At 35.9% G+C, this 14,828-nt stretch overlaps 1 protein-coding gene across 3 annotated transcripts in view; it reads left to right on the top strand.

Moving 5' to 3' along the window:
- The first annotated feature begins 614 nt into the window (after nt 1–614).
- Nucleotides 615–14,828, top strand: part of LOC133529831 (P3 protein-like) — a 38,347-nt gene continuing 24,133 nt past the window's right edge. Inside the window, exon 1 of one of the 3 annotated variants that reach the window (XM_061867640.1) lies at nt 615–792. The gene's annotated coding sequence lies outside the window, so the exon portion shown is untranslated. The remainder of the gene's footprint in view (nt 793–14,828) is intronic. The other 2 variants (XR_009801226.1, XM_061867641.1) reach the window with 2 other exon arrangements.

Raw genomic sequence — 14,828 nt, 5'->3', positions numbered from 1 at the left:
TGTCATTTTGAGTTTTTTTCTTCACTATAGTTATAAACCAAGTTAATTAAGGATGGTATTCCACCTGTCCGATTTCTTGCTCTCTCTCTTATTAAGCAAGATGTGAGATGTTATTGTTGAAATGTGAATATCACCCTTATTTAAAACGAAACAAGGAGAACCCTAAAAGTGCCTTTATATAATATTATAATTGTTAAAAATTTGGCATATAGTCCTAAATGGCTCTTTCACAAGTCACATGACATGAACATGTTTCGTTATTTAAATTAAAACTTTTTAGTTAATCTTAATGATTTGTTTAAATCTTTCAATGTAGTGTTTTGGACTAAAGTTTTTAGACCATTCAATATTTAATTCATAACTTCGAAAGATTTTATCCTTTGTTCGTGCAACACTGAGTACTGCCAGACAGAAAAAAATACTTTGTTTATTGTAACGCAATTTATTACGTTCCTCGATTATAATAAATAATTATTCAATTATTTTAAAAACAGGATTTTGTTTATTATTATACATAGAGTATAACATTTTAGAATTTTATTGTAGAATATTGAGACAAGATTTCGTGCATAGAAAACACGAACTTGCTGTCAAAAACATCAACCACAAGTGTCAAAGTTGTCAAATTTGTCAATGATCTTCAAGGCACGGGGTGTGATAGCCGTGGAAAGTTTTAATTAAATGATTTAGATTGAGATATATATTTAAAGGATTGTTGTCATAACAAGTTGTAGTGATAAAACGTTAATGTGAGAGTCAGAGGAATAATTTGCGAGTAAATCAGCGAATACTGTAAGTAAAGACATTCATTAAGATCCGTGTGTCGAATTCCACCTTCATGCACGTTGCACAACTGCATTTTTAAGACAAAGTTAAATCCAATCACATAACGAAACATCGACATTCATTTTTATGTGGTTTCGATTGAAGTTCAATTAATAAAATTACTTTTAAATAAACTTGATTTTCAAAACTGTTGATTGTGAAATAGGTACAGTTATGTCATTTATATAACTCAATACTTCCAAAGTTATAAGTCAAAAGTTCACGAGTTTACGCAGTCACTTTTGGGTTTGTAATAGTTTATTGTTCTTCAGTAATATGATCGTTTTCTGTTACAAAACGTTATTGAAATTATAATGAATTCATGTCACCTACCAGAAGGTCACTTAAATTGAGAAGGTACAAGTTTATAATTATTTCTTATAGATAATTTAATTATCATGTAGTAGCTTAAATAAGCAATCAATGTTGTGACTCAACTTATTATTTATCATCCATATACTTTCATTACCTAGGTATATGAAATTTTATCAATATTTGGCTAGATATGAATTAAAACCCCACAGTATGATGCCTAATGCCTACAATAAATGACTGTAACGACTGATAGAACTTAGAAGCTACTGATTCATACATAAAATTGTATTTTGTGAAACTTACATGAACTTTAGTTTCCTAAATAAGGTAAAATCTTGTAAACAAATTTTAAGTATGTATGTCAAGAATCTTATTAGCGCTGGTGGCCTAGCGGTAAGAGCGTGCGACTTGCAATCCGGAGGTCGCGGGTTCAAACCCCGGCTCGTACCAATGAGTTTTTCGGAACTTATGTACGAAATATCATTTGATATTTACCAGTCGCTTTTCGGTGAAGGAAAACATCGTGAGGAAACCGGACTAATCCCAACAAGGCCTAGTTTACCCTCTGGGTTGGAAGGGCAGATGGCAGTCGCTTTCGTAAAAATTAGTGCCTACGCCAAATCTTGGGATTAGTTGTCAAGCGGACCCCAGGCTCCCATGAGCCGTGGCAAAATGCCGGGACAACGCGAGGAAGGAGAGAGAGTCAAGAATCTTATTTGCCCAATCTTGTTGATCAACTTGAGCTGTTAGTGTTGAGATTGTTCCATTACTTATTCTGTGAAATTATAGTTTTATGGTAGCCTTAGCATGTGTGTGCTACGACAATATCTCACATAGACCACCTGTCTCATTCTAAATAACAGTTAGGAAAAGATGGATTGTTTATCTCTCATGCGAGATACTGTGGTAACTCACTCATGCTAAGAATACTACTACTGAACTAAAGGACCCAGACCGATTAAGAGCGCTTAAGATGATGAGCTTAAGATGAGGAGATTTTCGGTCAGTGGTGGGATTTCATTCCTTTCAGTTCTTCGGTCCTGACCAACTCAATCTCAATTGGTTGTTCAATTCCTATGATATGGAATCTCCAATTTCGTAACAATCACAGAGTGTGACTACACATTATCTTATTTGCTTTGCGTAGATATTTTATACTTTAGGTAGGTATGTATGATTTCTCAGGTGATAACTACATTTATTATGCCTTTACACTTGTTTGTATATTATACATATATCTTTTTTTATGACTGACCTTTAAGCCTAATGCATGTTGGAGAAAAGGTATTGCTTGTTAATAAGAGTTATTTCGTGTTGCATCCTTATAGCAGTTACTCTTTATTGACAATCAATAATATCTTTGTGTTTGAAACATCTAAAATAGCAGTTTATGTTTTTAATGGTAATTTATTAATTATCATGCTTAAAATACCCATTTTTTATGGTGCTCCCACAGTGGCTGTTATACAATGTTATATAACATCGTGTGATAGGGATAACATGATAGAATTTATAGTGTTTTATTATGTTGTTCCTGTCACACAATGTTACATAACATTTTATAACAGTCAATATGGGAGAACCATTATGAAAAACCCCACAGGTCACGTGATAAGACCAAAAACTAGTAGTATCAATAAGGATCTCACGCTACGTGTATCTTGGCACGAGTCGACCTCCCTGCCTCGACAATCGCTCGGCAGCCTTGAATGACCCCTCCCCTCGCGCGAACTTTAACAGCCAGTCTCAAACAGCGCGGGCCCGAGGTGTACGTCCCGCGCTTTTATAAAAATAAACGTCGTTCGCGAGGTTCCCTCGCGCGAACTTTAACCAGCCAGTGTCAAGCAACGCGGGTCTGAAACGTACGTTCCCGCGCTTTAAAAAAACAAAACGTCATCGCGAGGTTCTTTATAGTGGTACTTTCACTTGTGCTCCTGTTGACAATTGCATCACAGTACAGGTATGTTAAGCCTAGGTTTATCATGTGTTGCAACACCTGTCGCTCACATGAGTCTCACGATCTTTACGTCGTTCGTATTCGTTTTTAGTTAGATTACCTAATAAATAACGTTTTTGGTGGTGCTTGTAACTATTCTTAATATTTACACAATAAAAAAACTTTTTTTTGTCACAGCACTCCACCAAAAAGGGCTTATACTTAAATAGAAAAATCAGGAAGACTTTAATTGAATTGTAAATTGTATTACGCAAATATTTTTATGATTTTTCATATCTTCCCGCCTAAATATTGCTGTAGTGTAGGTATGTGATTATAAATAATTCCGTACTCTTCATTCAGAATTCCGGCATTGCAAAATACTCAAGTTTTTTTTTTATTCAAAGTATTTATTTATTTAAAAATTTAAATCAGGCAACAAGGCCCATATTACAAATATCTTACAGACTAACATACATATGCTAAACACTATTTAAGCGACAAAACGGCATGACTTCGTTGAACCGTCTGGTCTTGGGTCGGATTCGGCAGTTTGCCCCGGAACCTCCGAAACAACACCCTTCGGCCAGAAGTCGGTGCACTCGATGCACCATAAAAGAATTGAAGTGCATCGTAGTGGCGCGATCGAAGCTGGAACACCCACAACAACGTGGAGCCGGTCTAGTGTACACTTGTACAGTCAGCTGCAGAGAGGTGAGCCCCCACTCCCCCCCTGCATATACTGATTGTATGCACCTACTCCACCACTTCAGCAGCCGAGTGGCGGTGTAATGCAGGCGCGACACATCCACCGCCTTACTCGGTGTATTAGCAACCCGCAAGCCAGAATGAACTAGTTCGACACCCACACACAGCCACACTGAGTCTTACGAGGCGCCAAACTTCTTTCTTGACACCAGAGTGATACTCCTTATCCATACTTACACCAGGGAGCTTCAGTTTGGGAGCCGCTAGCTCTTCAGGTACCTTCAAAGTTACACTACCCCGGTTCGATGCGACTTTCGGACCGGCAACGACGTCCGCGTAAACACGATGACGTGATTTGGAGGTGGCGGGGGGAGGGTCAACCGCATATAAACGGTCTTTAGTTCTTATTCGCCATGACCTAGGTACGGTACAGCAAAGCCGGATGTCCTTAAATACCTACCTATAACGTTTACTTGTTGAAGAGGCAGAAACTTATGCGTGTAGAAATTGCGAAACACAATAGCACAACCACTCGTAACGTAAAAACCACTCGTATAATTAAATTACGTTGTAAATTTTATTCATTTGTATTTTTTTTATGTTCGCTACAAACTTCTGTAAAGGCGGTAATAGAGAAATAAGTAATCATAGTGCTTACTCCATACATACACCAGTTGTCTTACCAAACGTAGTCGACATCGACATCTAGCGTCAAGTAACGGGTTTATCAGCACTGCTACTTGACAATAGAATATTATAACCGGATTAACCGGAACCCTATTTTCAACTCCTACTTGTAATATTAGTTGTCATTTGTTGAGCAATACACTTTTCGTCAGTGGCGACACTAGTTACATCTAGTGTCAAGTAGCGGTACTGATAAATCCGCTACTTGACGCTAGAGATGTCGACTACGAAAATAATAAAGTTGTGGTAAGGAAACTGATGTATTGAGTGAGCACTTTATGATTATTTTTCTACGGTGAAGGCAAACATCGTCACGCAAACCGATCTTTTATTAGTGTATCACATCTTTTTCATATAACCCACTCAGCAGAAAGTGTCTGACGAAAAGGTAGATGTTACAGCTTAAACCCTTATTTATGTTCGTCATCTCGTATAGCAGTTGCTTTCATTAAAACATACAACATTTAGTGAACGTGGCCGAACTGAGCAAACCTTAGATTTGATGAGGATGCAATGATGCAATCGCGAAAGAGCTAAGATGAGAAGGAATTTAATTCATCCAACTTACATCTAATCTCCACCAGGGTTGTCGGTTATATACTGGTAGCTTGAATTGAACATTATTCGTACAACGAATAACAACACAGCCAGAATAACAAGGCTCTATAACCTACGGTTAAACTAATTTATAGAGGTATGTTGTCTGGTAAACGCATGGTCATACTGACTTAGTATTTGCGAACAAATGAACATATGTTATTGCACAAACAATATAAAATAGTATGCTGATATATTACGTAACGTGTCAATTCGATTGTGAAGATTTGCATGTAGAACTTCTACTCGCTCTAATTTTTTTGTATTGGATGCTGTCCCTTACAGTTTAATGGTGAATAAAATTGTTGTAAGATTAAATTCCTATCTCTGCTAGACAAGGTTAAATTAAAGCCAGCTAGAGGTGGCAGTGCATCAATAATATTTTAGTTTAATGAATTTAGTTACCTTGACTTAAAATAAGACCAGCTAGGTTACTGTCTCTTGAAATGAAGGTGCCCACCTTAACACAAATTGATGCAAAAGTTACCTTACGCACATGATAAAGTATAGTCCACTGAACAAGTAATCAGGCAAGAAAGATTATGGAAATGAAATAAAAAAGGAATCTTAAAATCATTATAGGTTTTAATTCTTTAATCATCAATTGTTTATAATACGAGTATAATCTTACACGACGGCCTCGACGCGATCCAATTAAAAAACGTAAGTAGGTACAGTCAAGATTATAAATATAGTAGGTTATACATTTTAATAGGTTAATTTATTGAAATAAAGTGAAAAAATATGAGCTCAACTGTACATCTACATGTAGGCTACATGTAGGTGTACAGTTGAGCTCATATATGTAGACCCAAATTTACATAGACTTAGTACTTAAATTATGGTTTATGGGCTTAGTCTATACCTTTGCCATGCCACAACACCCTGTAATACGCACGGTATTATTCCTTACTCCACCCACACTTAACTAGCTGGAGGAAGATTGATGTCAAAGCTATTATTTTTTTATGGTTTTCCCGTTCGGTATTCCAGTATCGCATTTCCGTATGTATGCTCGAATTTCCCGTTTCTTATTTCTGGTGATAAGAATAACACGTGTTTTAAAATATAATTTATTATTTATAATATAACAATGTGGAAAGGCTCCGGACAACATGCAATTAATTTAGAAGTGGAAAAATTACTGCCTTGGGTGAGACTTGAACTCACGGCCTCTGGAGTTCAAGTCTCACCCAAGGCAGTAATTTTTCCACTTTTGAATTTATTCTAAGCTTAATAGCATCGTTCGCAGACGTTGCTGCTTGTTAAAAATTAACATGCAATTAATCTGATAGCGATCACTCAAACTCAAAACCCAACCTTTTTAAAGTCAAGTGTAATATGGTTGCACACAAGTTGCATTTTTGAGTAAGTTGCGTGGCCACATATTTTTACACTTGACTGTACAAGGACTGGCGTCTGACATATCGTCGGCTAAAGTCGCAAAGTCCCCCGGAGTAACTCGGTAACTACGAGGTTTGCAACTTTAGGTACTTATTATTGGCCAAAGTAGCAAATCCCTTAGGTCCTGTAATGGAGTTACGAGGTTTTAGCCGACGATATCATTAATCTCACAATGATCATAAACTTACGAATATTATAAGGGCCACTTGCGCGTGCCAGGGTTAGCCAACTATCTCGGAGTTAACCAGGGTTAAACTGTACTGTATAAAACCGGGTTATACACGGTTAACTCCGACTTAGTTCGTTAACCCTGGAACGCGCAAGTGTTATTGATAAGTATTTTAATGTCAAGATACTTAGTGCACGTCAATACAAATAAAGCTATTTTAAATAACGTGCAGATGAATGTACACACAAAAGGTAATTTATTACTTATTGATGTATATACAGGTGTTTTATTTAATAACTCTGCATTACTTGGAACTGAAGGTAATATCGGCTTATTAAATCTATGAATAACATATTGTTGTAAAGTTTCAAACACGGCCGTTTTTAAAAGTAGACATTTTTTTTATTGATTTAACCCTTTTCCAGGCCGCACCAATTTACAAGGTTTTCCCAAAAAAATCAAATATATTCCAATAAATCCCACTTTGATGATTCATTTGAAGACAAGTCCCATTTTCCGAAAGTGCAATCTAATTTGAACTTTAAATCGGATGACTAAGGTTGAAATTCTATTGGCGCGTATGTGGTCGATAAATCGTACAATGCCTGGAAAAGGGTTAATAAAAATACACAGTATTATAGCGAACTAGTACACTGAAATTTATAATAGACAGTATTTATACAAACACGACACAGTCTAAAAAGGACAAACAGAACAAATGTAAGAAAGAAAGACTAGTCCAAGAGAGAATATTCACGATTATCCATCGTCTCACAGAACTTCATGCATTATCCCAGATACCCACAGATCTACTTGCAAATACATTACATTCCGGTGCTGATGCGAGAAGCGCGTTAATATATTGAAGAGCGTGGACAAGTCGTGATTTTCCATAGGACATACTGCGTGTTTTAGGCACAGCTATTAGGTGACGACTTCGTGGTCGGAAATTAAATTGGGCCTTAGCCATAGATGGAACGAACAGGCGTACCAGCTCTGCAACCAGTTCAGGGCAGTCCGAGTTCCACCGTAGGACATTACATACCCCAAATCCCGATCAAGAGCCCGTAAATGATCGAAAGTATCGTTTTGGAAGCTAAAGTCCATCTAAGCGTTAGCACCGATTTGAACAGAAAAAAGCGAGGGAGTGTCATAAAATAATTAACGTCACATTTTCATAGAAATTTGACATTTATGATGACATGGCCACACAAAGTGCTTTGAAAATGCTAAGCTGGCATGGCCCGACTGTAACCTGTTAACGCAGGCAGACATGCAACTTACGATTTTAAGAAGTTTGTTTATTTCGTGTATCACTGTCAGTTATCTCATTATCTATTATTTTCAACAAGATCCGCCCGTTTCTTATATTATATCGGCGGACATTTCTTTTCTTATCTAGGTAGTACTAAGTACAAACAATAGAAAAGGTTGGTTTAATACAGCATTTTTAACCATCCAAAAACTTCTTAGATGAACTTAATCGGGTATTATTACATAAAGAATTTACTAAGGCTTTACGTATCGCATTTGAATTAACACCCTTCTCGTAATAATATTTAATCATATTATATATAGCTATCGTTGATGGTTACTTACATTATTAATTCATTACCTACGGATGAATCTGTTTTGTTGATTAATTTTTGCAATCCGGTCATCTTTGCTACAGTCGTTGTTAAGAACATAAACATAAACCTGTCTATTTCAGCGCGAGCATGATGAGAGATGAGATTTCTCGCTTGCCTAGGTGCGAATAAAGAGCAACTGTACAATTTAAGCGCTTCAATTTTCGGATGCCTATAACCTCTGGAGTTATAATATCATTGGATAAACTCATAAACCTACACGTAAAGTGGCTGTTTTCTACCAATTACGGCAAACGATCTGTTATTTCATTTAGATAACCGACAATTGTTTTAATTACCGGTAAGGTGCGATATGCACGGATGGATTGATTTATTCCGATAATAATAAATAATGCAATCGCATTGCATAGAATTTAGCATAGGTATAAATGAATAGTAAAATCATCACGTTGTCGAGTTTTATGGCTAATTCTATGCTGTTAATCAGCCTAAACGGGTTAAAGGGTTTAATGAGTGTTAGAGTCGGCAACGCGCTTGTAACTCCTCTGGAGTTGCAGGCGTACATAGGCTACGGAGACTGCTATCAGGCGGGCCGTATGCTTGTTTGCCACCGACGTAGTTTTTTTAAGAGTATTCTTTCTATCTATCTATCTATTTATATGCCATATATGATAAACAAATAAGAAAGTTAGTCGTACTTATTTGGTTCTTAATTCCTACTCTACTATATAAATAAATACCTTTTTAAAGAAGACTAATTATTTCTTTGGACCTTTGATCGCATCGCATCGATATTAATATGTCAGCACATTTGGTGCAAAATGCTTGCTTATCACGCGAACGACACTTTACAAGCTTCGACGTTAATTGGACTATCTATGTCTATGACACTTTCTGTTTTTCTTGCAATAACAATAAAATTCAGTAGCAACAATAAAACTTGGACCAGAAGTACCATCGATTGATACACCTCTTCTGCTTTATTATCACTTTGCTAGGCATATACTTAAAGATATATCGCGATCTTTTTGGTAGATGTTTCTGCCGAAGAGCTGTCTTAAAGGAGGCTTCTGCAAAAAAGTTCTATTAGTCGAATAATGCCAGTAGGGCTAAGATGGTTGGCTCTTTATCATTTGTCACCATGCCTGTCACGAATCACGATCTAACAAGTATGATTATTATGTACCTAACCTAGTATAGCCCCACGGATCCCACAGTCAAACTGTGCAAACAGTTTTGTGGGACGTTGTATTTAATATTAAGTCAGTATCCACTGTATTTTATTGAAAAAAAAAAATGTAAGTGCGAAAGTAGCGCATGACATGACAGGTGATAAAAATGCGACCATGATATGATATCGCTGCAGAGCGATAGAGATGGACACAGTCTAATTTCGATTGTCGCGATCCTTTCGCAGTTTTTTCCATAGATACCTTTACAAATACTTGTTGAAATAAGCTGTCAAAAAATCTCTGACATTTTAATCATTATTTTTTCTGGGAATAAAATATTATAAAGAATCTGAGTCATACTCCTACTCATTCTTTGTAGCTATGATTTGGTTTGATTGCTCTACCTTATATAGTTTAGGAGAAAAACGAATTTGAAAAATGTGTCCATAAAATGACGTTTTTGACATTATCTCGGTGACGGTTCAAGATAGGGGGCTGAAAGTTAAGGTGTTTCTATATTGTAAGATAGCCAACAAATGACATTATAAAAGCCTGGTAGACCCTTTCTAAAATTCACGTTCCAAAGTTTATCTTTTACAGTCTCAGTTGTTCTACATTAAAGACATCATTTATTGTTTAGCTGTTACAGAATAGTAGATACTTATGAAGCGTTATTGATCCGCTACGTTTGATGCTGACTGTACCTAATAAGTAGCTACATTATCTTTCTGCTTATCAGGCTTATTGTGAACATGATTCTACATCAATCCAACCTCTAATAATTAATTGCTATTAACAAGGAAACCTTTGAACTTGCAAGTGGGTATTCCCTATTCTATTCTAATACATAATATGCATATTGAAGTAAATAACTAGTATTCAACGCGTCATGTTATCAAAGTACTGCGTCGGAAGCAAAACAGGAATAACTTGTCTTAATAGTGTAGATAATACGTATATAATACTTGTGTAAAACATTTCAATGCATCCTTTGCAGCGTTGTAAACCTGTTTCTTATTCTGAATTTTAGATTAACATCACTTTAATCTAAATATATAAAACAGACAATTTATATTATATAAATACAAATACTGATACACAACGCAGTACAGCTTATACCCTAAACCAAAACAGTTGAGTTAAGATAGAAACAATGATGTTAGAGCTCCATTAAGAAAGGAAAATGGAAAACAGGGCTCATCATTTTTGACGATTCTTGCGCGGAAGAAGTCGCGGGCGAATGCTAGTCCATGTATAAAAATGTTTTTCTATAACTATAAAATTACATTGGCCTAGCCCGATAAAATGAAATCGATTAGAAACAACGATAATAAAATAAGTATCAGATAGTAACCCTTTTTACCCCTTATGTTTTCCTTATGTGTTGTCTTGTTTTCTTGTTAAAAACGGGACAGGTACAAATACGGGACGTGGTCCTTCAATACGGTGACAGTCCCGTATATACGGGACGTATGGCAACCCTACACTTAGCCTACCTTTCAGATTAAATACATTAGATAAAAGGTAAGGTGGATCATTCATCGTTAAATGAGCAAAGGTGATAAACAAAAACACACAAATATTCTTATTTTACTACCACAACATTACCGAGCCAAAATTATATCGAAACTTGTCATATTACGGCATCGAAACAAATTGAGATGACTTTGCACAATGTTGTTGTAAGACGCTGTGGCTCGTAGACAAATTTAGTTGCCAAATAAATGTCAACTTGAACTCGTCTTGCTTGCTTTACGAACTTAAATGAGGTAATTTTTGATTGTAACATATCTTGGACCTGAAATAATGTAGGTCAGAATTTTCACAAAGTCGTCCTACAATGACAGTTCGAATGCCCCGACCTTAATCTTATTATTATCTTATAAATCTTATTTTCTGAAAAAGTGACTAACACATGCTCTTTCCGTGTCCCTTCAAATGTTACATTCCTTTAGGAAATCATGAAAAAAAATACCGAGAAGGAGTACCTACCTACAAATGACATAGACCGAATCTTACGCGGGTGGTGATCTGTATATAGCATATCAAGCATATGCAGTTGACCTACATCATCACATCCTTGCAAAGGGGGATCTCTCCGCATAAATTTGAGTTCTAAAGCAAAGTCTGCTGCTGTCGAAATGACTGTTCCTGATATATTGATATTAGTGACCGTATGGTTAGTTACAATAATAATTTATAATATATAGCGATACCGAATATGCCTTTAAACGGATACCCACTATTTTACACCCAATATATACTGGGTATTTAAAGTCATATGACCTTATCTAAAGCATTTTTGACAGCAAAATGGGGCTTTTTACTTAACATATTACGGTCACTAATGTCAATATATCCGGAACTGTCATAATATAAGTCGACTTTAGAACGCAAATTTATGCGGAGAGATCCCTCTAGCAAGGATGTGATAATGTAGGTCAACTGCATATGCTTGATATGCTATATACGATACACACTAGTTGCTAAGCACATAGTATTCTGACTGTACAAATACAAGAGAGACAGAAAAATCCAGGAAAATTTGCGAATAAAGTAGGAAGTCTTCTCATGTGATAGCATTCAACCGATGCGTGCAAAAGATTTTACAGCGAAAATTATCGATTTCTAATCTTTTAAAATTAAATAACATATCATAAATCTGTCTGACACTCGGTTATCGTATATATCGAAAGCGATTATGATAATTAATCTAAAGATAATATTTATAATTACGTATTACCTGACGTATTACAACTGAGAATCTAAAAGTGCTTGATACTGGGCCTACCCGAATAAAACATATTTAGACATTTTAACTTGATTTGGTCTACTGATATGGTCAATTCAAATAATTCTTAAACTGTACTAATACAGTCAATGTCTAAAATATCGATACGGATCAAGGGCCAAGCAGAACTATACACGATCGTAATTTCTACGCAATATGGCTGTGTATAGTGTGTATACATAGTTTTGGTTCATCGTCCGTATCAATATTTTAGACCTTGAATGTAAATACGAAGGATGTATGAAAACTACAAGCTTACATTTAAATGTGAACTGCTAAATACATAATCGCAGGAAATAAGATATTTTAAGCGTTAATTGAAATTGATCGGTTGAATGGACCTTCGCAAAGCGATCTGCCACGCCTTGTGCTTTGTGCGGTAAATACTGAATTGAATTAAATTACGGCACCGTTATTAACTTGAACGAAATCATTATTTTGCCAGGTTGATACCTATTTGACAATTGGGTGACTACTTGCCTAGCCAACGAAACGCTATCTGTCTCCCTATCGCACCAATAAGTAAGCTAGAGCGATAATCGTAATAGAGAGACAGAAAGCGTTTCGTTGTCGTAGCGCAAACAATTGGCATCTTGGCTAGGCCCCCTGGTATATGATAAAAAAATTGTATAGGTGCGAGGTCACTTGTTTTCGTTGATAGTTTGCAAATTCTTTGCACATGCGTTGTTACAGGATAGGAACATATGCCAAAACAATAGATGATAGATAATAGTAGTAGCATTTTCTAGATATTTGTGACTATGTTTTTCTGATAGATAAACCAATTGGTCAAATCGCAAGACAAGTATTCTGGAGGGAAAAAAAGTCCCAAGAAAATAGATAGATAGATAGAATACTCTTTATTGGCACACCTCAGTAAAAGATACAGCTTAAAGAAAAACAATTGATTAGTGATAGAGGCAGACAACAGGCGGTCTTATCACTGAAGAGCGATCTTTTCCAGACAACCTTTGGGTAGCGGAAACAAAAACACAAAAAGAGTAGGTGTTGCAAAAAAAACGTTATGAAAATATTTTATATACGAAGTTATTTTATTTTCAGTTCCTTTGAATAATTTCTAATTCATACCCAGCAAACCTTCTTCATTTTCCTCGTGAACTCCTTGAACTTCAGCCTTTATCGTTCTTGGTATTCTTGGTAATTACTGGTAGCGTTGTTACACCATCATATTGAAAGTCAAGTGATTGAAATAGACGCAGTTTGTATGGAATGCCAATACAAGTTTAGTTAGTGGTGAATTGTATATCAAAGAAAGGTGTTATTTCTTTAACAAGCACCGGCTTATGAAATACCATTTTGAAGAACTACTGTTTACGTATTACGAGTTACGACATACCTATACCATACAAAGACAAACGTAGGTAAATAATTTGATCTCTAATTTTCTTATCAATTGGATATGCATTAAATGCGTCCACGCGTTCAGTGGAAGTAAAAACGATTACAGCGCATTATGTGGCTGAAATATTAATTTTCTTTGGCATTAATTCACAAATCACTAATGAATGTCAAAGGCGCCTTCTAGTGCCTCCACAATCATGCACATAGCCACCAGTCCACCACTAAGCTGGTTTTGCCAACAAGGTCTTTTTACAAACGACTCAGGCATAATAATACGTCACAATATAAATTATCCAGTCGATCGCGATTGTGAAGCGTAGCAATTCAACGGGTCAAGGGTTAATATTGCGCTGTTTTCTATAAATACGCAATTTTCCAAGAAGTGTCGTTTAAAAAATAAAGTTCAAACCAATATGTAATGTGTATTTAATATTGCAAGAAGTTTGAAACAACTGCTATGCCCCGTTCTTTTCGTTAAGGAATTGGTATCGTCGATAAATACTTTGTGAAAATTTTATGTAAAATATTCGGTCGGTACAGTCACGTCTGAAAATATCGATACGAAAAATATGCCAAAAATATGGCCAATAAAGTCGTGTATACATTTTTGGTACTTTTTTCGTATCGATATTTTCAGTCGTGACCGTACACCCAGATTTGAATAACTTAAAATATGCATATCCACACGTTTTACATTATGGTTCTTATAGTTACAGCCGGTATCAAATAAATAGTCACGGCCAAAGAGCGTAATAATATATCGTAATATTTACATCGTTATCTCTATGGTAACAAAGGTGTGTATCGATATACATATTTAGCCACTTGGGCCGTCACTCCATTTGATGCTGACTGGTAATAAATACCATAATACATGTAAGTGCTTACCTAAATTTATATTGTATAAAAACCTGAACTACAGGATAAAAGCCCCACGCTTTATTAATTTGTACTTAAGGAAAAATGTGATTATCGTGGTTCATGTGGTTTCCGTAATAGGCTTAGGTATTTGCTAATCAATCAGTCCTATGACCTTCATCCAAAAATGTTAACTAAACTGATCTATTATTAAAAACTCCGTGTAATGTGTCATATTGATAATAGATTAGTTTCCGTACATTTGTTTGTAACTAGTTCGGAAAACAGTGATAGAGTAGCCTACAATAGTTCGATGTACGACCTTCAGCTCAAAATCCGTGTTAAATCTCTCAATACGAGTAGGTAGCACTATATGACTGTAGACTCCCTAAATCCGTTTTCTATACAGAACTCT

Source organism: Cydia pomonella, chromosome 21 (genome assembly GCF_033807575.1).
Source record: "Cydia pomonella isolate Wapato2018A chromosome 21, ilCydPomo1, whole genome shotgun sequence".
NCBI lineage: Eukaryota > Metazoa > Arthropoda > Insecta > Lepidoptera > Tortricidae > Cydia > Cydia pomonella.
This window is presented reverse-complemented; position numbering and strand designations above follow the sequence as displayed.